The sequence below is a fragment of the Arachis hypogaea genome, chromosome 4, assembly GCF_003086295.3.
Source record: "Arachis hypogaea cultivar Tifrunner chromosome 4, arahy.Tifrunner.gnm2.J5K5, whole genome shotgun sequence".
Taxonomy (NCBI): domain Eukaryota; kingdom Viridiplantae; phylum Streptophyta; class Magnoliopsida; order Fabales; family Fabaceae; genus Arachis; species Arachis hypogaea.
In genome coordinates, this window is record NC_092039.1 from 120,973,763 (window position 1) to 120,998,285 (window position 24,523).

Genomic DNA, 24,523 nt, shown 5'->3' on the forward strand with positions numbered 1-24,523 from the left:
CTAGAGCCAATCAATCATGTGTATAATTTTTCAAAGTACATTTGTGTTTATCAAAACTCTTTTGACCTTAAACACCTTTGCTCTTGAGCATGTTTGCTTGACCTTTTGTAAAATACACCTAGCGCATAATAAATATCTCGTTTTCTTTAAACATGAAATCTCTCACGACAACAGTGCATAATTTTATTTTAAGGACAATCCTTATTGAACATGATTATAAAAAATCTAAATAACCATTAGATCTATCTTTATAGAATTATATCATTATACAAATAGGCTATTTTTTTAAAAAGTTAGTTAGACGATCAAACCTTTTATACTTTCAGGAGAAAGTATATCCTCTATTGAGTGGTATACAATTCTAATAAAAGTAATTGTTACTCCAACTCTTTCTTTAAGATGGAATCACTTTTTCAAAAAAGAATTTAACCTCTTATCACAGACACTTTGTCATAAGAAGAGTGATAAAAATAATCTCATTATTTTTTTAGGGTAACCAAAAAATTTCATTTATCGAACCTAATATCAATTCTATTATTGTGCAATCTCTTAACACATATAAGACATCTCCAAACTTTAATGTTCTTGAGTTTTAATTTATGCCTTTTTCATATCTCATATGGGTAAAAAATTGATTTAGTGAAAAATTTGTTAATTTAGTAACATTTCTAAACTATAGTCCAAATATTTAACAAACAGTGATCCTCAGTTAAATCAAATTTCATGTTTCTTTAAACATGATAGAGTACATAGAATACTAATATTTGTGCGTTGAGAGAATTTCATTCTCTATTCAATAGAATCAATTAGATGTTAGAGATTTTACTTTAAGCTCTTATAATAAAAATACTCAATATCTTTATTATTTGTCAAACCAACCCTTAAGAGCAATTTTGATATGCATTCTCAATACTCATATTGAGCTTTTTCAAAAAGACCACAAACCTTAATCATATTAGGGCCAATTATAAATTGTTTGTGACAAAATAAATCTCTAAAATTGCTTGTAAGAACAATTCTCACTAAAGCTATTTGGCTAATGGCATTCCAACTTTTAAAGTTGTTTAATTCAAAAAATATTATCCAATACTCTCACTAGTTTAAATAAAATATTTGATAGTCATACTATCTTACTTTGGGCACCACATCTTCTCAAGATGTTCAATAATAAATAGTGGATATATGTTTTTGAAATTAGAACTCATGGTTGTCAAAACAACCCATATTATAATAAAATAATATTTTAGATACTTCACAAGTACTTACTATTCTATCACCACTTTTTATTGGACAATATTATTTCAATAGGATTATCATGTCCATGAAATCCTTTTATACATAAGAACAATTTTCAATGTATAGTTAATTTATTACTTTCAAGTATGCTATGCAAAAAATGGACATATTTAAAAATTTTAAAATATGAAAGTAAATCAAGAAATCTATATTTCTGAAAAAAAATTATTTAGAATCGCGAATGAGTACCTTGGTTGTCAAGTTGTTACTCTACCTATTCCAAATAAACATGATTAAATTATATCCCATATAATTATAATCTCAAATAATTATCTGGTTATCAGACAATTATTTAACTGAATTATATTTTATACCCCTAGGTTGTCTAGGTTCAAGTATAAAATTAATTCTCCTTAACATCATCATATGCATAAGTAAACTCTATCTTTGAGTACAAGTCTTCTGATTGTCAGGTTGCTCCTTGTAAACAAGAGATAAATTTATTTTTGGCAAACTCCTAACTTTTAGGATTTATCTTAATTGTTAGAAAATTTCTACCAGTATTCATGGATTAAATTTTATACTCCCAGGTTGTCTAGGTAAAAATATAAAATTAAATCCTTAATACATCAAATGTATACACTGGTTATTATCTTGAAAATAAACCTCCTGGTTGTCAGGCCGCTCTTTATAATAAAAAATATTAGAAAAACTAATTTCTAAAATTATAGTATTCAAAACACATCAATTAAATCAAAATTTAATTTTTCATGTATTAACGTTTAGCATTATAGACAATTCAAATCAAATTTGACATTTTCAATATATACACTTATATATAAAAGTAAATATTTTTATTCCTTTAAAGTGACATTTCAAAGTCTCGATAAAAAAATTAAATAAAATTTGATTAAATTCATAACCATAAAAAATAATAATTTAATCACAATTAAATAATTAACATTGAAATAAATTAACTATTAATTTGTTAGAAAACAATCTTAATGGAAATAATTGCATTGCATGCTTAAAGAAAATTTGAAGTAATCCTATTAATTCACAAATTTTGAGAAAATAAGAATAAAAATTTAAACACAAAAAAGCCAAAGTTCTGATACCACTTAAAGAATTACCATGTGTTCATAACATGCTGCGAAAGAAAAGAAAGTAATCCTTAAAGATTTATTTTGTGCTTAAACTTTATTCTAATAAACAATATATATATATATATATATATATATATATATATATATATATATATATATATATATATATAATATAGATCAAATCTAAATACCTTTAAACGCTTTAGTAAAAAAAATTTTATTCTCCTTCGATGGTACGAAGGCGCTATACGTATCCACACTGAGACCAACCTTTGCTATCAACTCCTTGACCAATGGACATCTGATCTAAATTGAGAAACCTCTTGCAACTCTTTGCATGCCATAAAATTTTTCTGCAAGAATTAAGCTCACATACATTTATGTGCGTAGAGGTAAAGGAATAAAAACTCTTGTTATTCTCTCGTGACTTTTCTGTATTCTTGACGTACATATATATAGTATCAGATTTGTTACTGATTTTAAATTTGATTCTCAATTCAAATTTAAATCATATCTTGAAATTCTAAATCTGAATCATTCAAATTTTATGAATCATATCATAACTCAATTTGAAAACAGAATCAGTTAGGATCTCATCCAAATTCAAAAATAGAATAACTAATTATTCTCAAATCTCATTTAATATTCTCAATTATCATACTATTATTATAGCAAAGAATATTATAATATTCTATTTGAATTAATATAATTATTTATTTGATCAAATCAAAATAATAATTAAATAATTCTATAGCAAAGGTTAGAACACTATTTAGTGTGTGACTCCATAGATTCAATACTAAGCGGGTAGTAAATTAGTCGTACTAAATTTACTAATCAAGATTGGCGTCTAGCAACACTCCTCAACGACCCGATAATATGAAGTAATATATTTTTATTAAGAACCTTAGAAGAACAAAGTATAATTCCTTCCATCTTTTCATCTCTTAGTTAACCCTTAGAGTATGGTTTAATTGTCAAACTCTAACTTGTTACCATTATTATAATGAACTGTGAATGACCTAAGAAACTCATTTCTTCATTCATTCAATCTCCTTGGCCAAGGTTTTATTTATCTCAGTCATTATAATCATAGAGCTCAAATTCTATTACCGAGAGTTGACGGATTTCTTTGACTAATCATTAATTCTACAAGTATTTAAATCATACTCAATATCCATTCAACTAGTATCCTAGAGTATTAGGTGTCCGGTATCAAAATATAATAAATACATTGTTAATTACTATGATAGTCGCAGGTCAAAAAAACTCTATTACTATGTTCATCTTGAGAATATCTTATTGACAAATATGCGATAATTATAACCATTCGAAATTTTCAGTGTGAGCCAGTTCAATGGTCATATCCCTATATGCACAATCTATATATATAATTTAATAAATGAGATCTATTAATCTTCATCTAATGAAAACCATTATATATATTGATCTTTTCGGATTATTAATGTCCTTTTTAATAATCATATTACCAGAACAATTTAGATTAAATTATAAAAGATTTATCTCTCAATATTATGATCACTATCACAATGATAAATCTCTAAATTTAATCAAGGACCTTATTATATTAACATTTTAATATAATAACAATAATAAATTATTTGACACATAATTGAATGGATTGTAGTCATACTACTTATTCCCAACAATGAAAATTATTTCAATTCGTTTTAAGTATGAAATATTTTTTGTAACCACAATGACATATATATTTTTTATAAATTTTATAAGTTTTTTTTCTTAACTACGGGATAATATTAAGAGGACTTTATCATATAAAAATATAAAAAATATTATTCATACACCAATGCAAACAATTTTAATATTTATAAAAAACTAAAGTTGTTACTAATTTTTTTATTGTGTATTTAAATTATTTTTTAATTCACAAAACAAAAAAATGTGTATTTAGTTGTTAAAAAATTATTGGTATCGAAATAATATTTATTATAAAAAGTGTAAATATAGCGAAATTGTAAAGATATAAATATAAATTATATTATATTGAGGGTTTTTACTGACACAGCAAACTACTATTTATTTCTAGTTTTGCTGATGATATACCGCTCAGAGATTATATTATTTTAGAAACATAAGAAATATATTGTTAGAAACCTAATATCAATAAAAAAAGGTGAAAGTTCACGAACATTATTTATTTTTGTATAAAATTAATAATTAAAAATTACTAGATGATAATTTAATTATATATGTTAAATTATTTAATAATTTTTAATTATCAATTTTATATAAAGAGAATTATATATCGATCTTTATTATAAATTAAAATTTAACCCTATTGATATTATTGCATATAACTGAATCGTTTCATATAAAATATGGCATCACACGGATTTCTCACTAATGTATGATGAAAGAAAGAGTCTAGTTTTATTGATGGTATTGTAAAATATTTTAGATAATCAAAAAGACATTCAAATTTTTAAATAATTATTTATATAGTTAAAATAAAAAATAATTATTTATATTAATAAAATATAAATACATTATTCATAGTTTATCCTGACATTAAAATTAAATTCCTAAAAAAAAAACAAAATACTTTACAATTATTATAGGAAAGCTAGCTTTAACCATTCATAGGGGTATTCAAAGGTCGAATTGGATTAAATTTAGGATGAAATGAGAATCGAACCAATTGAATTGTAATTAGTTTATATTGATTCGATTTTACGATTTTTTTATATATATTCGAACTAAATTAAACCGATTAAAAATAAATTGGTTCAGTTTAAATAATTAAGTACTCAATAAAACAAAAATTCAAAAAAATTTGAAAAAACAAAAATTTTATTTTAAAAATCCTATAAATACAGTAAACACATAACATATAGGGTTAATTTCCCTATTTTTGAAGTTGCGAAACACATACCAAAACCATCAACCACTCAAAAATTTTAATTTTTTATATATTTTACAAAAACTCAGAAATTTTGACAAACATGATTTTCAACAAGAACTAAAAATTTAGAATTTCAACAAAAAATAAAATAAATAGTAAAAATTGCACAAAAAAAATTAATATTTAACAAAAATTAACACTTAATCTAAAAAAATCAAATCCTTACCTTGACTGGAGAAGATGACCGCCATAGACGGAGGAGACAATGTTATTGACGAGTAAACGATGTTGCCGGCGAAGACGACGCTATTGGAGAAAAGACAACGCCGACAGACAACGGTGTTGCTGGTGCTTTGCAGATTACCGTCAACCTTCTGCCGCCACCGTGAGGAAGCCCTCGCCGATTTGCTAGGGTGAGTAACGGTAAAAAAGCTCTGCTAGAATTTCTTTGAGAAGAAAAATATGATAGGTTTGGATAGGGAGGCTGCAATAATTTTTGGATTAAGTTAATGATCTCACTAAAAGTTTTATATATATATATATATATATATCTTTTAATTTAATTAATAAAAAATTTAGATTTACGGATTGGTTCGAGTTTTACACTTCTATTCATTATTCAAACCAATTAATGGAGAGTGTTGTCGGTTCGGTTCGAATTCTATTCGATTATTCATTAGTTTCAGAATCAATTTAATTAGTTCGGTTCGAATTCAGTCCCACTAATTGTCTTTTGTGAAAAATCCATTAGAACATACATAAACCACTACTATATTTTAAATATTTAGTAATATTTATCTCTTAACATTTGCTAAAGTGTTAGTAATTATTATAAAATTATATATAAAGTAACATTTAAAATGAAATGTTAGTAAATACATGTAATTTTTTAAAAAAACTTAAAAAGTGTTACCTATTCCTATTGACATGAAAATAAATGAACATCCCATTCTTTGAAAATCAAAATTGGAGACCTAACCTAACGGCTGAGACAGAAAAAAGATCGGGAAACCTGCTAGCACAGAGAATCAATGCGCCAAAGCTATCAGCGTGATCTCACTCCAAACCTTGCTCTCCTTCGCACTCTCGCTCTTAATTTCACTGGCGTTATTGATCTCGATCGTGCCTTCAATCTCGCTTGCACTCCACCCCTGGAATCTCTCTCTTGTTTCAACAAACTCTATTTTTCTCTCTCGATCATATCTAGGGTTTGTTACTCTCTGTTTTGAGGTGAGTCTGACGGATAAGGAGAAGAAAAATCTGCTTTCGTGTTCTTTCTTCTCTAATTTTCACTGCTTCATTATTATTCTTGCAATCTTCTTAAGCATTTTGTATATATTTGTTAATATCTATTGGCCATGAATTGATTGAATTCTTAATGTTAAGACTTGCTCAATTCAAGTCCCGGAGTCTCGAACAAGACACTGATGATTCCATAATTGCATCTCCAGCTGCTAAGGTACTCCTTTTTTTTTCTCGCTTCATTTCCCAAATTCATTTAGTTATCGTAGCAATTTTTTTACTAGAAAGCAAAGCGTTAGTAGTTAGTAACTAGAATAAAGAAGTATCACTTGGATATAATGTGACATGTTACGACTATTGCGTGCACCGGGAGTTACAAGCTGAAATTTTTGTCAATTTTGTGTATAATTGGATTTGGTTCAATTATTGCAGCAGATTTGTCTTGTTCTGCAAATATAGAGTAGGTTGATTAGCAAAATTTGGTAACAATATTATTACTGTTTTAATAGAATTATTTGATTCATCAATTATTCATTATTTTTAATACCTTAATGCAAAGATCCTTAAAGAGATTTTTAGTCTTGTTGCTTCTGTACTTATGCAAAAATTCAATCAATTATATATTTTTACCAAATTAACTTATTAGAAAAAGAATGATTTGCAGTCATGATTCACGCCTGATTGAGGTATTCTGTTATTGCTAGAAGAAGAGCCTCCAATTTTATGATAAAAAAGCGCTAAGAAGTCATTGTTCATTGTATTGCACATTGTTCAACATTACTTGATTTTACTGCTAAGAAGTCCTGAATTGTTAATCAAACAATGATAGAGAAAATCTTGATCTGTAAATTGTATTGTTACTTGTTAGTATAGAAGAGGTTGAGAATTAGTGTTAGTAACCCTTTCCTTATCCTCATGCAAATATAGTATAATGATTCTAGTGTTGCTGTTGTTGGCTATACAAATACTGTAAGTGGTTTAAGATTATTTGTTTTTGCTATTTGTTGCATTTAAAAGTTAGAACCATTACTAAATGCCTTTATTACATACTTGTCAGGGGAATTAGTTAGTGAGCTATCAAACAGTAATTTCTACATTGTTTGTTGATAAATATAGTAACCATTTCTTTATCTCATCGCAAGATTTTTATTTTATTGTGTGTGTGTTATGTAAATAGAAAAATTTATAGTATAAATTTAAGTTGAATTTACTAACTAAACTAAGCCTCGGTACCTTTGATCCTCTTACTTGAAAGTTGAACTAAAGGGTAATGTGAACTAATTCAAGCTCAGCTGATAATAGTTATCAATTTTAGAAAGCCAATTTATGAAAATGATCCATTTGTGTTTGCAACTCAAGTAAGACAAATTTATTACACAAAAGATCCAAGCGATACTTGACATGTTATTACCAACACCATTTCAAGAGATTTCTTTGATATATAGATGACTTAGATAATGATGACATGAAAAAGTTTAAGAATGGTCCTCAAATAACAAGTTCTATGCTTTATCAATCTACAAGTATTGAAGATGATGTTAATTGGATTAGGGATGATATACCTGGGACAACAATTGATACATGCATCTTAGATAATCAACCAATGAGAGAAGAGTCTCAAGATAATCTTGATTTTAGTTATAGAGATATGTCAACTCTATGATTTTCTTCCTTCTAGGTGATTTCATGCTCTCAATCCCTTTTATTAATAATTATTTTGTTGAATTATGAGAATCCTATAATAATTTTTTAACACAATTTATTATATTCTTTTTGTAATGGAGTGCTTTATTATCAACTGAGCTGATATTTTTAAGTTAAAAATATTTTGATTTAAAAATAGTTAATTGCCTAATTTATAACTGTGGTTGTCAAAACAAAACAGAACCTGAAAGCTGTGTAGAGTAAGTTCTTACTTACCTTTATTGGTTTAAAAGAAATGAAAATCTTTAGACTTTCTTCTTCTGATGTATCCTTTATGATTTGTTTCACAGTCCAAAGTCTCTGCATTTAGCTTCATCATTTCACCACCAAGCAGAGCTCTGAATCCACCTCAAGTTCAGTGTACAAGCCATATGTGTCTGATTTGAGTTCACTGGCACATCAAGCTCCAATACAAAGAGTACTGGAGGATCAAGATCACAGTCACAAATTTCAATTACAGAATGAACTATTCACAATGGAACCTTATTGTTCAGAATCCTAATTTTGATAACGTGACACAGGTTTTCAGCTTTAACTACAAGCTATTGACACCTTATGAAGGCTTAAGTAAGTTTTTCTCTCTCACATGATCATAGTCCTAATCCCCTAGATGATTTTTCAAACTTGTATCTGGTTCTTTCTTGGTACTTGTCGATTTTAACACTAAAAATTATTATCAGCTGTACAAGATGGTTGATGAGCGGATAATTTATACGCTTTTTGGCATTGTTTTTAGTATGTTTTTAGTTTGTTTTAGTTAGTTTTTATTATATTTTTATTAGTTTTTAGTAAAAATTTACTTTTCTGGATTTACTATGAGTTTGTGTGTTTTTCTGTGATTTCAGTTATTTTCTGGCTGAAATTGAGGGACTTGAGCAAAAGTCTGATTCAGAGGCTGAAAAGGACTGCAGATGCTGTTGGATTCTGACCTCTCTGCACTCGAAGTGGATTTTCTGGAGCTACAGAAGCCCACTTGGTGCGCTCTCAATTGCGTTGGAAAGTAGACATCCTGGACTTTCCAGCAATGTATAATAGTCCATACTTTGCCCGAGATTTGATAGTCCAAATAGGCGTTCCAAGTCAGCTCAAGAATTCTGGCGTAAAACGCCAGAACTGGCACAAGAATGGGAGTTAAACGCCCAAACTGGCACAAAAGCTGGCGTTTAACTCCAAGAAAAGTCTCTACACATAGAAGCTTCAATGCTCAGCCTAAGCACACACCAAGTGGGCCTGGAAGTGGATTTTTATGTAATTTACTCATCTTTGTAAACCCTAAGTTACTAGTTCTCTACAAATAGGACCTTTCACTATTGTATTTTCATCTTGGTTCTTCTGGTTCCCTCTCTGGGGCCGAAGCCAATGATCACCATTATCACTTATGTATATTTTCAACGGTGGAGTTTCTACACACCATAGATTAAGGTGTGGAGCTCTGCTGTACCTCGAGTATTAATGCAATTACTATTGTTCTTCTATTCAATTCAGCTTATTCTTGTTCTAAGATATCACTTGTTCCTCAACTTGATGAATGTGATGATCTGTGACACTCATCATCATTCTCACCTATGAACGTGTGCCTGAAAACCATCTCTGTTCTACCTTAGATTGAGTGGATATCTCTTGGATCCCTTAATCGGAACTTCGTGGTATAAGCTAGAATTGATGGCAGCATTCAAGAGAATCCGGAAGGTCTAAACCTTGTCTATGGTATTCTAAGTAGGATTCAAGGATTGAATGACTATGACGAGCTTCAAACTCCTGAAGGCTGGGCGTTAGTGACAGACGCAAAAGAATCACTGGATTCTATTCTAACCTGATTGAGAACCGACAGATGATTAGCCGTGCTGTGACAGAGCGCGTTGAACATTTTCATTGAGAGGACGGGACTGTAGCCACTGACAACGGTGATGCCCAACATACAGCTTGCCATGGAAAGGAGTAAGAAGGATCGGATGAAGACAATAGGAAAGCAGAGAGACGGAAGGGACAAAGCATCTCTATACGCTTATCTGAAATTCTCACCAATGAATTACATAAGTATCTCTATCCTTATTTTATGCTTTATTCATAAATCATCCATAACCATTTGAATCTGCCTGACTGAGATTTACAAGATGACCATAGCTTGCTTCATACCAACAATTTTCGTGGGATCGACCCTTACTTGCGTAAGGTTTATTACTTGGACGACCCAGTGCACTTGCTGGTTTGTTGTGCGAAGTTGTGATAAAGAGTTGAGATTGCAATTGAGCGTACCATGTTGATGGTGCCATTTCTGATCACAATTTCGTGCACCAATGGTGGTGAAGTCCGAAGATGGCAGAGAACTGTGCTCCTTCACTTTCAAATAAGAGGATAAAAAGAACCCAGGCTGGATTAAAAAATTTCAAGCTTTCTTAATTTACCTTTTGGTGGCTTAGTTTATACTATAAGTTTTTGTATTTTTCAAATGGTTAAAGAAGGGGTATGATGCACCCAAGAGGTGCGAGCTGTGGAAAGGCGAGTACTTTTGGAAACTTTAGCTGGCCAACTCTCCTAGGATGTGATTCAGTTTTTTCAAAGCTAGCAATGATAGAATCAAATCTAGATGGGAAAACTTTGTTGAAACTTGCATATGGGTCTAAGCTTTTTGCAAAGGTTAGTAGTGCATATTCTGGTTTAATTAGCTCAGCTCAATTCGTCTTAGCTATCCATATATATTGATCCAAGAATGCAACAAAAAGTAGCAATAACAACAAAATGAGCAATTAGTTATGTGATTGAAATATGATGGTGAATTATGATTCTCTTTGACAAATTAATCTCATGAATAATTAGATTTTGATAAGTTGTGATGGGATTCGATCACCAATAACAAAAATGGATGGGATTTCTTAAGACAAATTACGTTGATCATTGTGCTTTCCATGGACTTGCTTCTTATTCAGAAGGACAACCTTATGGATTAAGAATAAATTATATCTATGATAGAGAGGTGCGTGCAGGATATGTTTCTATTTCTCCAACAAAAGTTTATTGGTTCATCTGCTTCAACAGTTCATCCCCAGGTCCTAAATGATAGCTCCATACATAATTAGATTATCCATATAGACATATTATACATAATTTTGTATTTAATCATGTAAGTATATTGAAGAAATAGAAAAATTGACTTATTGGACCAATTTTAATGTTTAAATATCTTGGATTTAATTTGTAAAGTGGTGTAGAATATGTAATTGAAGAAAAAGATTTTAATTTAATATTTTGTGCATTTAAATATTACTAAAGATCTATTGTAATATTTTTTTATTGTTAGCAAAGAAAATCTTTTGTCCATGACGTACTTCCGCTGATAAATGTGAATTCCAGAGTTAAAGCGTGCTACTTCCATTTCCAAGAATCACCAAGATCCTTTATTTTGAATTTGTCATCCAAAATTTGCTTGATGGTATTGATTTTGCCAATGTCATTCCCAGTTAAAACCAAGTCATCAACATATACTAGAATGGCAGTGAAGCTTTCCGATTGTTTCTTGATGAAGAGTGAATGATCATAAAAAAACTGCTTATAACCATCATCCACAAGAGTCTGAGTGAGCTTAATGTTCCATCGCTTGCTTGCTTGATTAAGCCCATATAGAGACTTTTACAATTTACAAACCAAACCTAATTGTGACACAGCCAGACCGGCTGGTATTTTCATATAAACTTTCTTGTCCAAATCTCCATGAAGGAAGGCAGTATTGATGTTCAGTTGTTTCAAATGTCATTTCTTTGCTGCTGCTAATGCTAACATTACTTGTAGGATAGTCATTTTGACAACTGGACTAAAAGAATCACCATAATCTACTCCTTGCACTTGAGTGAATCATTTTGCAACTAGCCTTGCTTTGTGCCTCTCTATGGTACCATCGGAATTGAATTTTACCCGAAAAACCCATTTGCAACCCATAGCCTTCTTGCCTTTTGGGAGTTCAGTGAAACACCAAGTTCTGTTCTGATCTAGAGCTGTCAATTTATCTTTTATTGCCTTTCTTCAATATTCATGTGAAACCGCTTCTTTATAAGTGCTAGGTTCTGGATTTGAGGTGATGGCTAGAAAAAGTGACTAATATTTTGGAGTTAGTTTATTATATGACAAGTGTTGTGAGATAGGATATAAAGAGTTAGAGTTAAAAAAGTTGCTAGAGTGAATTGCATGGGTTATCATACAATGACAGTCCTTAAAATAAGCAGACAATTTCTTGACTCTTTCAGATTTTCTAGTGATGCAGTCATATGTGATGTCGTAGTTTTGTGATGCAGGTGCATTGTTGGTGTGTGGTGTGGTAACGGGTGAAATGGTGTGTGAGAAAATTGGTGAGTGCATGGAACTTGACAAATGTTCATTTGAATCTGTGAGTGTGGTAGGTGTGGGTGATTGCAAATGATGTGTGGATGATGTATCATATTGAAAAAGATCAACACATTGTGGAGTACGAGTAGGTACCGCATGAATATCAGTGCTAGTGAAATGTGAAAATGGAAAATGAGTTTCATAGAAAGTTACATTTCTAGATATGAAAATTTTCTTTGATTTTAAATCAATAAGTCAAAAACCCTTTGTTCCTAATTTAAAACCGAGAAAAGCTATTTTTCTAGCTTTTGGGTCTAATTTTGTTTTTGAATTTGTTAATGTGGAGGCATATGCAAGAGAACCAAGCATGTAAAACCCGGTTAATTAATGGCTAATTAATCTATAAATGAGAATTTATTCTAGAAGGCAAAAATTTGATTTCTATGGCTTAATGTGATAGAGGAGATTGAGACGAGAATTTCAGTACCAATTTTGTAGAAATCGGACCAAGATTGGGCCGAACGGGCCAAACCGGGCCAACCGAACCCAAAGTGAGTCCTTGGCCCAACTAAACTAAACCTAATACACTCATTTCAGCACTCTCTCTCCTGACATAACACTCAAACACGCATTCATCGCGAAGAGCTCTACAAAACCCATACAATCAATCTTGAGGTAAGCCACGTTTTGCTCTTCTAATTTCCAGCTTTGATTTTGAGTTTCATGAACAAAAATGTTGAGGTTTTGAGCTCCCTTGTGTTATAGGATCACAATACCTTGAAGGGAAGGCTTGTTCTAGCTCCCTTGGTCCTTGGGTGAGGTAAGGCATCTCTAACCCTACTGAGAATATTGAATTTGTGGCTTTGGGTATTGAGCTCTTGTGTTTTGGTATGAGTTATGGCTTAATTAGGCATTTTATATATGTGTATTGGAGTTTGATTGGTGATTTTGAAAAGCTTGGAAGAGGGTTTTGTATGCAAAAATATGTTCTTAGAGGTGTTGAGACCTTGAGAACTTGAGGAAAAATGGTTTGGAAGTGCTCCAGTTGAGTTTGAGAAATTGGCTAAGGTATGGTCTCGGTTTCTCGTATCTAATATATAATGTGGTGGGAAATACTTAGGCTAGAGGCCCTAAGATAGGCATTGAATTATTGATGTTGTTAAATGGTTGAGATATATGATGTGATCATATACTTGATTATGATTATTGATGCCTTAATGGTATGATGTATGAGAAATATACATGTTGTGATATATGCTTGATGATTGATTGAGGTTGAATTGTGGGTGAAACCATGTTGATGGTGAGTATGATATTGGTTATGTGCAATGATGGTTAATTGGAAATGGTGTTGTTGAAAATTGGCATGAGAAAGAGTATATGATATGTAAATGTGTTTGAGTTTGAGCCACTTGGGTGATGTGGGTTAAAATGATGGGATGGTGTTCTTGTGAATTGTGGTAAAGTGTTAACGTATGAGTTGAGGAGGCTTGATGTTAATTTTTGGTATATTTTGATTGATTTCAAAAAGGGTTGAAATTGGCATGTTTTGGTTGATTTTGAAAAGAGTTGAAAATGGCTTGTTTTGAAAATGGCACTTTGTGGTTTTGTATGAAAATATGGTTTTTGGGCATACTTTGATGGGACATAACTTGGACTCCGAATTCCTGTTTTGTGCCAAAATTGTTTAGAACTGAAATTGGATCCGGGATTCCCATGCCGTTTGAAGAACGGGTGAAAAACGATTTAAAATGAGAAAGTTATGTCCGTCAGAAGATTGGGGGTTGAATCTGTGAATTCTGCAGCTTTTAACTTAGAAAATATTTTAGCAGAACAACCCCCACATGTAGGCGTGCCTGACGCGTGCGCGTCGTTTTTGAAAATGCACCATCCACGCATGTGCGTGGTGCACGCGTGCGCGTCGATGTGCTGCACCCAATACCCAGTCATTCTTCCCGAGAGTTGTGCCAGAGTTGTGTCAATTTTGTGCGTGGGGGCACAAACGCACCCACGCGTACGCGTGGCTGGCGCGTACGCGTCAATTGGATGTTTTTCAATCCACGCGTCTGTGTGAATGACGCATACGCGTCGATGAACTGTATGGCCATCCACGCATGCGCGTGGAGGATGCATACGCGTGGCCTTGTTTCATCACAAAGTTAATTTTTTAGTTTTAAAAGCCAAATTTCATACTTCTAAGCCTCCGATCTCACCACTTATGTCTTTAATCATTATGATATGCCTAGCAATGAGAAAAGGAGTTAGGGGATGTGGTAACTTGCGAGTGAAGCAAGGAAAAAATGGATGATCAATGAAGATCATAACTTGCGAGTGAAGCAAGGAAAAAATGGATGATCAATGAAGATCAAAGATGATTATATGAGATGCGGAGGATGGCGGTGGGAGTGTTGTATGTGCCATGATCCGATGAGCTAAATTGTTTATGAATTGACTGGTTATGGATTTAACCGTGAGCTGGATGGCTGGATTATTGCCGTGTTACGGCGGAGCCATGATTATGGCTAAGTATAAATGCATATATGCTGCTTGCACTTCCACCATCGGAGACACAAATTTCCCTGAGAGAAAGCAGTGGCTAGCCACCACGTGCTCCAGTGGAGACTCGAGACTCTGTTGACCCTATGTCGTAAGGGTGGCCGGGCACTGTGAAAGACCCGGATGAGCTTGCCCTCGTGAATATACACTAGTGAGGGTGTTGGATATGGATCATGATTATGATCACGATTATATTGAGTATAACTCGAGTTGGGGATGCATGACAGAGGGACAGTCCAATGGTTAGCTACCAGGACTTGTCGAGTTGGCTATATAACCGACAGAAGATATCATCAGCCATTAGGGAGGCATTCATCATATGCATACTATGTGAATTGTTTAAGATTGCCTATTTGACTGCATATTACTTGCTATTTGTCTAAATGCTTTAACTGTTCCTACTTGTATATATCTTGTCTGAAATAACTGTGTTTGCCATTTTATACTCCTATTGGTGGTTGGGATGTCTGAATGAATTGAAAAAGGAAATATTAGTTAGACTGAATGATCTTTAGTCAGTTGCCATTTATGGTTTAGCTTGTTTATAAGCTTTGATTTTATCTAGAGGGATTTCTAGGATTGCCTTCGGCTTTCCTCTAATATTACATGTTATATATGTGGGAACTGTTACCATGCTGGGAACCTCTGGTTCTCACCCATGCGGATTTTGTGGTTTTCAGATGCAGGACGTGAGGTTTCTCGCTGAGGTATGCATGCTGGAGACTTCCGGATTAGCGAAGATCCTTTGTTCTTGGGGCTCTGTTTTGGTTTATATGTTTTGCTTAGATACTTTTATCTCCACTGAATAATACAAACTGTGATGACTCCTCTTATAGGAGATTTTGGAGACTAGGTTTTCTGTATTTATGTCCCTTTGAATTTTCTTTGGAGTTTCCTATTTTATTTACATGTACATATTGCTATGCTCGAACCGGTCATCTTCGCAACCGGATTTTGAGTTTTGATATTCCTGTCTTGACACTCCTTTGTATATATATAATCTCGTGTTAGTTCATTCTTGTCCGTTATGTCATCGATCGGAGTGTTGTGTTTTTGAGTTACGATTTTTGTTGTACCCCTTTTTTTCAAAGGCTCTTAGTTATAATTATTATTCACACTATTGTATGTACTAAATTTTTATTTTTGAGGTTGTAATACCTTGCCATCTCTGACTTATGACTTAAGCATAAGACTCCATATGGTAGGGTGTTACAAAGCACTCTTAAATGTGAAAGTCAGGTAAATTACCATACAAAAGCTTATAAGGACTAGCATTATCAATTTAGTGCTGAACGGCCTATTAATTAGATGAATAGCGTGAGAAACTATGTATTGCCAAAAACAATGTGAAATTCCTTATTGAAATAACAGTGCTCTAACAACACCTAAAATATACTAATGTTTTCACTCTACAATTCCATTTTACTTTGGTGTTTCTACACAAGAGGTTTGGTGTAAAATGCTAGTTGATGCAAAAAAAATATTTTAGAATGAATTCTGACCCATTGTCAGTCCTTATACACTTAACTTATTTTTCAAATTGTACTCTAACAAAATTCACAAAATTAATAACCAATTGTGATGCCTCATATTTGATTTTCATAGAAAAAATCCAAGTGAATCTGCCTTTGCCATCCACCACAGTAAAAAAATACCTATGTCCTTCATTGGAAGGGACAGAAATAGGACTCCAGATATCCATATGAACTAAGTCAAAATTGTCTTTTATTTCAGTGGTACTAAGATCAAAAGATAATTTCTTTTGTTTTGCAAAATGACATGAGTCACAAGAAAATTTTGAAGCAATACAATCTATAAAAGGATAATACTTCTTCAGTAAAATCAATTTATACATGGGTATGTGCCCTAATCTAAGATGCCAAATGTTGTTGTGCTCACTGTGTGAAGGTGTTGTGGGATGAGTAGTAGTTGCAGTTGTCGCTAATAAAGCTTGCTTTGTTGGAAGAGGGAAAAAGTGAGAGAATTCTGGTCCTCTACTCATTGTATATAACCCTTCTATACACTCAACAATGCCAATCATCTTTGATGTGGATCGATCTTTTATCTCACAACACTTATCAGTGATTAACAGTTGACAATATAAGTTTGAGAGTAATTTTGACACAGAGATCAGTTTAAAATCAAAATAAGAAATGTATAAAATATTTTTGAGAAAAAATTGTTTAGAGAATGTGATTGTGTAATAATGGTGCTAACAGTTTTGGTCTCATTTGATAATATCACATTGATTGGAGCAATATTTGAAAAGCTTGCAAAATTTTTGCACTGGAGTCAATGACCTATAGTGCAGATTTTGGAGTGATAATACAAATAATTCTCGCATTAAAATGTAATGTAATAGTTTTACTTGGAGTGGACGTCTGAATGGAATTAGTCAAAATTTGATTTGCATTGAGGTTGTTGCTGCACACTTTTGTCTTTGATCAACTCTAACAAGACAAATCTTTACTCTGGAGTGAATCCAGATCTTGATATTCCAGTGTTTTATTAAAGACAATTGAGCTGTGACTCACTGAGTATATCATCATGTCTCTCAGTGATCATGTGATTGATGGTGGTGTTATGTTGCTGCCGTTTATAGAAATGGGAGGAATACCCATATTTCTTATAGCACACATCTTCTGCGTGACCTTTCTTGTTATAATGAGAGCATACCAATGTAACTCCAAGATTTCTACCATCTGAATTTTCTCTAGGGGAAGAAAATAGGGGTTTGATTGATATTGAATCAGAGGATCTGTTTACCATATTTGCCATTTTGAGAAATCAATGAATCACAGAGTAATAAGTAATAAGGATTCAGATCTTTTTCCTTCCAACTCGTTGACCAGAATAGTGTTCACCAAGAAAGAATCTTGCGAAATAGCCTCTCATCAAACTCTATTGAATGAGTTTGAAGGAAGAAGTAAGAAAGGGGGAAAGGAAATGTCGAAAGAAAAATTAGGGAAAACAAGAAAATGGTAAAATTGGCAACAATTGGATCTCAATTTACAATTTTTTTTTTCAATTTGATTCACAGCTTTGTTGTTCTCCATGCTCACTGCACCATGAAAAAAATCTCATACCTTAAACTGTTTAAGCTGTGATCTTGATGGTTTAATGAACAAATTATTCTCATTGTTGAAGAGAATAAAAAATCCTCTTAAAAATTGAGTTATTACTCTTTATATATTATATACTATTTATGTACTCCTACTAAAAAAATTATAAAAAAATAAGTCTATATCAACTATTGATAAAAAATAATTTAGATAATAATATTTTTTGTAATATTTTTATTGAATTTTATTAAATTTTTAGAAGAATATTAACAAAACTTTTTAATAACATAGAGTATGTTTAATATTTATTAAAATGTTACTAATATACATAAATAACATTTTAATATAATTTAATAATATTTTTTAAATGACAATAAAAGTCAAATATGCAATAGTAAAATATCTATATATACATATCTACCACAATAGACATGTGGAAATTTGGAATTTTGGATGCCTAAAGAGGTGTATACTTTTTATCTTGTCTGTTCTCTCCTTCTTTTTGCTTTTTTGAAATGCATTGAGCCGTACTTTCTCTTTATTTCTTTAATTTTTCTTATTATTCTCAAGACTTTTCATTTTCTAGGTCTATATATATGACTTTTCTTTTAGTGCTCTTTACTTTATCTTTTAAAACTGACTTGTAAAGGACTTTAGTAATTCCTTTCTCCCCTAAAAGTGGCCTCCATCCAAAAAGAATAAAAAATGGAATTTATTTTTTTTCCTAATTAAAAAACAAATGCATTGAATCATTGAAGCAGGAGGATGTTTACCTGTTCAAGCCTGATGGGTGGAGAAGGAAAAAATATTATGACTAATGGGGACTCTCTCTACTGCTGAATCTCTTGATAACTTTGAGTTAAATATCAAAGAATTGGAGAAATATTGGTTTGAAAATATACACAATATTACTTTTTGTATCTCAGAATCAAATATTTATGCTATTATTCTTATCTCGAAAGATATATATGTTAAATTAGTTTAGTCTTTGAAAATTGTTATCGTCGCTATTTGTCTTTCTAATTTTTCTTCCATGCATAAACTCGTTATCTTACTTGATATCATATAATCTTTTTAGAATTAAATTAATGTATAAAATATTTCAAAGACTAAACTAATGATATTAATTTGTACTTTTTCAAAAACTAATATGATATCACAGATTTTAGAGAATTCGTCAATTGATGTCGCACATATCTTTAAAATTGGGGTTTTGGTCATTTTCAAATAAATAAAATAGCTAGATGCAATGGTTGGTACAAATTTGAGTCAATGGAGACTTTAAACAGTACATGTAGGAAGAAATAATAATAATAATAATAATAATAATAATAATAATAATAATAATAATAATAAATATAGAAAATTAATTTTTAATTAATTAATATTAGTTAATTTTTTGTAAAATTATTTTTAAATTTTTATTTTTTAAAGAATATAAAATTTAATATTAAAATTTAAAATTTAGAATAAAAAATAATTAATATTTACTAAAAAATTAACTCCATGATTAAACTCATAAGATACTAATTGTTCTTCTTTAATTTCCTCTAACATGTTGACGTGAAGCGTTCCTCGTCATTCTATAAAGTTAAATCCTAGTAAGCTAGATGCTAGAAACAAGATCATGAACTCACTCCAAATTATTGGTAGCATTATATGTGAGCCATAATTAACATTTAACATTATTCACCCCCATGTAACAAACGGTAGTGCTAGCACATGACCCCATTTCAGATTTTCATTCTATCTTAATGAATAATTATTGGATATGTTAATGCTAAAGACAACAACTTTCAGAACAAGAGGAATATATAATTGCTCACTTTATTATGATAGTAAGGTTTCTTACAATATAATGGTTGGTAGTATAGCATATCATATTATTTTGTGCGCATGCCTCTTTTTTCTAGAGATTCTAAATGGATGACAACATCGCCCCTACTATGCTAACAGGTGTTTTATCACTTATAATTTAATTAGAGAGAGAGTTTTATGTTAAGTATTTAAAAAATTCTCTTTATATTGTTAAGTATTTTTTAAATAAGAATATAAAAGTATATTTTACAGGTTAGAACTAATCTGTCGTAGATCTAAATTCTATTTAAAATTTTATCGCGAAATATAGAATTGCTACATACACGAGATGAAATTTAAACTCAAAGTGGATGACTGAGCTAATCACTCAATTATCTCAAGTTGATTTAGATATATTTAAAATTTAAATTAGAACTATTTATGTATTGAAAAAATTAGAACTACCACATACAAATATCTATACACACACTTATTATAATATTTAAATAATAAAAAAATAATTTCACATACATTATAGTATTTAAAATAATGAAAAGATCATTTATAACAGTTTTTATTTTTATTTTTGATATAATTAAATATTATTTTTATATGTTTTTTAAAAATTATTTAATTATTCATTATCTCCTATTCAAGTGTAAAATTTACTTATTATAGTATTTATGGTATAAATTTTTTTAACTAAAGTAATATAATTACTATATTCAAAACTATTTTAATAAAGAATATTAATACAATATATTATATAGATAATATATTTTTATCTTAAATAATTTTTAAAAAATTACTAATAATTTAAGTTGTATTTAATTAAAAAATTAAATTTAATTTAATTATCAACTAATTAGTTAGTATCATGAAATTAATTATTATTATTTTTATAAATAATTTATTTATTTATTTTTAATTTTTAACAAAATATTATACATCAATATACATCAAAATAATTATTATTTTATATTAAATTTAACAAAATATTTTTATATAAAACACAAAAAAATTTATATTTTATGTTGAGAGAAAATATAATATAATAAGAAGACAAATATATAAAACAAAATATAATTATTATTTTTTTCAAAATCTTTGTGGGGACAAATGTCTCCTCTTCTTTATATTTGGGTCCATTTCTGCACACACATACACATAAAATTCACGTAAAGTTAGACTAGTCGTATATAGGATAAGAAAAATAAAATCGTATACCCAATTTTCTCTGAAAAGTTTAGAATAAAACTCACATAATAGATATACTCAAAGTCGTTACAGAGTTAATTTAACGAAATCCAATACTGCTAATTATGTTTTAGTTTCTTTTCAATTCTCGCCTTTGTGTATATAGGAAGTGATATATATTATATATATATATATATATATATATATATATATATATATATATATATATATATATACTTCCTCATTCAGTTAATAGACTTATTCTCTCTACAATTCTGCATCACGTGAAACCCAATCTATCTCTCGACTTCTTGCTCGATCGAAGATATCAAACATAAAATAGAATACATATATAAGGCATGCATGGTTTAGATAAAAATATATAAAATAAACTTTAGATATAAATGTTTTTTTATGGTACTTTACAGGTCAAGAATTAACTTGTGTTGTAAATCTAAACTCTAATTAAGATTTTATCGCGAGATAATGAATTGTTATATATACGAGACGAAATTTGAATTCAAAATAAATAACTGAAGTAATTACTCTATTATTTTAAATTGGTTTAGATATATTTAAACTTTAAATTAGAACTATTTATATATTAAAAAATTTAGAACTACCACATGCAAACGTCTGTACATATTTATTATAGTATTTAAAATAATAAAAAATAATTTCACATGCAATATAATATTTAAAATAATGAAAAGATCATTTATAATGATTTTTCCTTTATTTTTAATATAATTAAATATTATTTTTATATGTTTTTTTAAAAATAATTTCATTATTCATTATCTCTTATTCAATTATTAAATCTACTTATTATAATATTTATGGTATAAATTTTTTTAACCAAAGTAATAATTACTATATTCAAGATATTTTAATAAAAAATATTAATACAATATATTAATATATAGATAATATATTTTTATCTTAAATAATTTTTTAAAAATTACGAATAATTTAAGTTATATTTAATTAAAAAATTATATTTTAATTTAATTATCAATTAATTAGCTAGTATCATAAAGTTAATTATTATTTTTATAAATAGTTTATTTATTTATTTTTAATTTTTAACAAAATATTATACCTCAATATATATCAAAATAATTATTATTTTATGTTAAATTTAATAAAATATTTTTTAATATAAAACACAAAAAGAATAATTTTTATTTTATATTAGAAGGAAACATAATATAATAAGAAGACAAGTATATAAAACAAAATATAATTATTAATATTTTTTTCAAAATTTTTGGGGGGACAAATGTCCCCTCTTCTTTATATCTGGGTCCGTCCCTGGTTGGATTACATGTCTCTATTTTCGTATTACGCTATTACTGTTTGTGCGTATGGTATGTCTTTATTCTCTGGTGCTTGTTTTGTCGGTGCCTTTGATTGGTCTGATTTGGAGTTTTAACTTGGTGTCTCAGTCTTAGACTTTTAGTACGTGAGAGATTTATATATATAAGGTATGCTTCGTATTGCATCATTCTCTTTTTAATTGGACTAGTTTTCAGCTTTTTTAATTGTTAAAAAAATAAATTAAACTAGTTTAATTAATGAATTAGTATAAAATGATTTTGTAATATATTTAATTATAACAGGGTTTATTGGTACAAATCAAATTAGTAATACATAGTGAAATACTCCCCACTAGTATAAAATTATTTTTTATAAAAATACATAAATAGTAAATTTTAAAATGATTTTTTCTACAATCTCTACTTTATCGTCACAGTCCGCACAATGATAGAACGAACTATTCTTTTGAGGAGGGAAGATAGGTATGATATTCCATTTATGGATTAATTTACTCAAATTATTCTACTTAATTTAAAGGATGCTTTTTTAATTATAGTAAAACCCGAGTCCGAGTGGAAAAGAAAAGTCAGCCACCACTTAATAAATTTTAAAAAAGATAGGAAAACAAAGGTTTTTTTTTTTTTCTTTTAAAGTTTGAGAATAAGCCTTATTCACATTTCAAAAGCGAAGATTCTGTGAAGCATTTTCCCAAGACCAATCGGAATGAGACAATAAACAAAGTTGGTGGGATTCGTGAATATTATGCAATTGTTTTTTTAGTTTAAATTAATAGAAAGTATATAAACAGTTATATTTTTAATATATTTTTTATATAAAATATTTTTTATTTTGTGTAAAAAATTTTATAATTTTTTTTGTCTTGTATTAATTTTTTTTATCCAATAAAAATTAAATTTTAATTTTTAAATTATAAAAATTCTGATATTATATTATAAAATTATTTTTAAAATAAAAGTTAATAAGAATAAAGAGACATTAATTCTATCTCTGTCGCCTGTCGGTCACAAAGCATAGCTATTTGCCTAGTTCTAATTAAATTTTCATATTTAATTACATTACATATAGATTCACTAAAGTCAACTAAATCTGTTAGAAAAAATGAATATATTTCAAATAAAGCTAATAAAATATATTTTGATTAATAATATTATATAATCAATAAAATTTATAATATTTGATCAATATTTGATTACAAATTCTAAGTTTTAAATTTTAATATTATAAAAATAAAATATTAATTAAATATTAACTAATATTAATAAAAAATATTAATCTCTTAATAATTTTTGTATATTTTTATTAGTGGCTACTGATAAATATTATGCTTTAGACTTGTTTTTACACGTCAAAAATAGAGAAAAAAAATTTTCTACATGTCTTTTGTGCATTTTAATACGAGATTTAAGAGATTGTAATCATTTATTTTAAGTTGTCGAGTTTAAATTATATATATACACGGTTTAATTTGAATAACAATTTAACTACGTTAAATATTGACATAAATTTCGCAAATACTTAAAAAAATTATTGAGGAAATGTAAAAGGTAATATTTTATAAGATTATTCTTAATTAATTGATTTTACTACTTATTCTTTTTTTCTAATTGTTCAATAATATTTTCTCAGTTACTTTTCTAAATTATATTATCATGATACTGGGATTGAATTCTAAAGAGTGATTTTGCGTGGAAAGGCTGTTATAGTGATGGATGGCTGTATCCTGGTGTAACATAATTACATGTATTTGGATAAAGAATGATGTTTTTTTTATATACGAAAGATAGGAGACTCGAACCCGTAACCTTTTAATTAAGTATGGAAAAATTATGTAATTTGAGCTATTATTTATTGGCGATAAAAAATAATGTTATTTGAAACTTAATATTTATGTTGCATTTTTATATTGATTAAATACATGTATAATATACGATATTAAAAGTTTAAGTGTTTTTTTTATATGACGTTTTTTTTAATTGATATTAATTTGTTATAATATAAAATTAATGAATGTAGATTCTAATATTATATATTAAGATGATTGGATTCTTTGATTACTAGTAGAGCAAAGAATGAATCCAAAT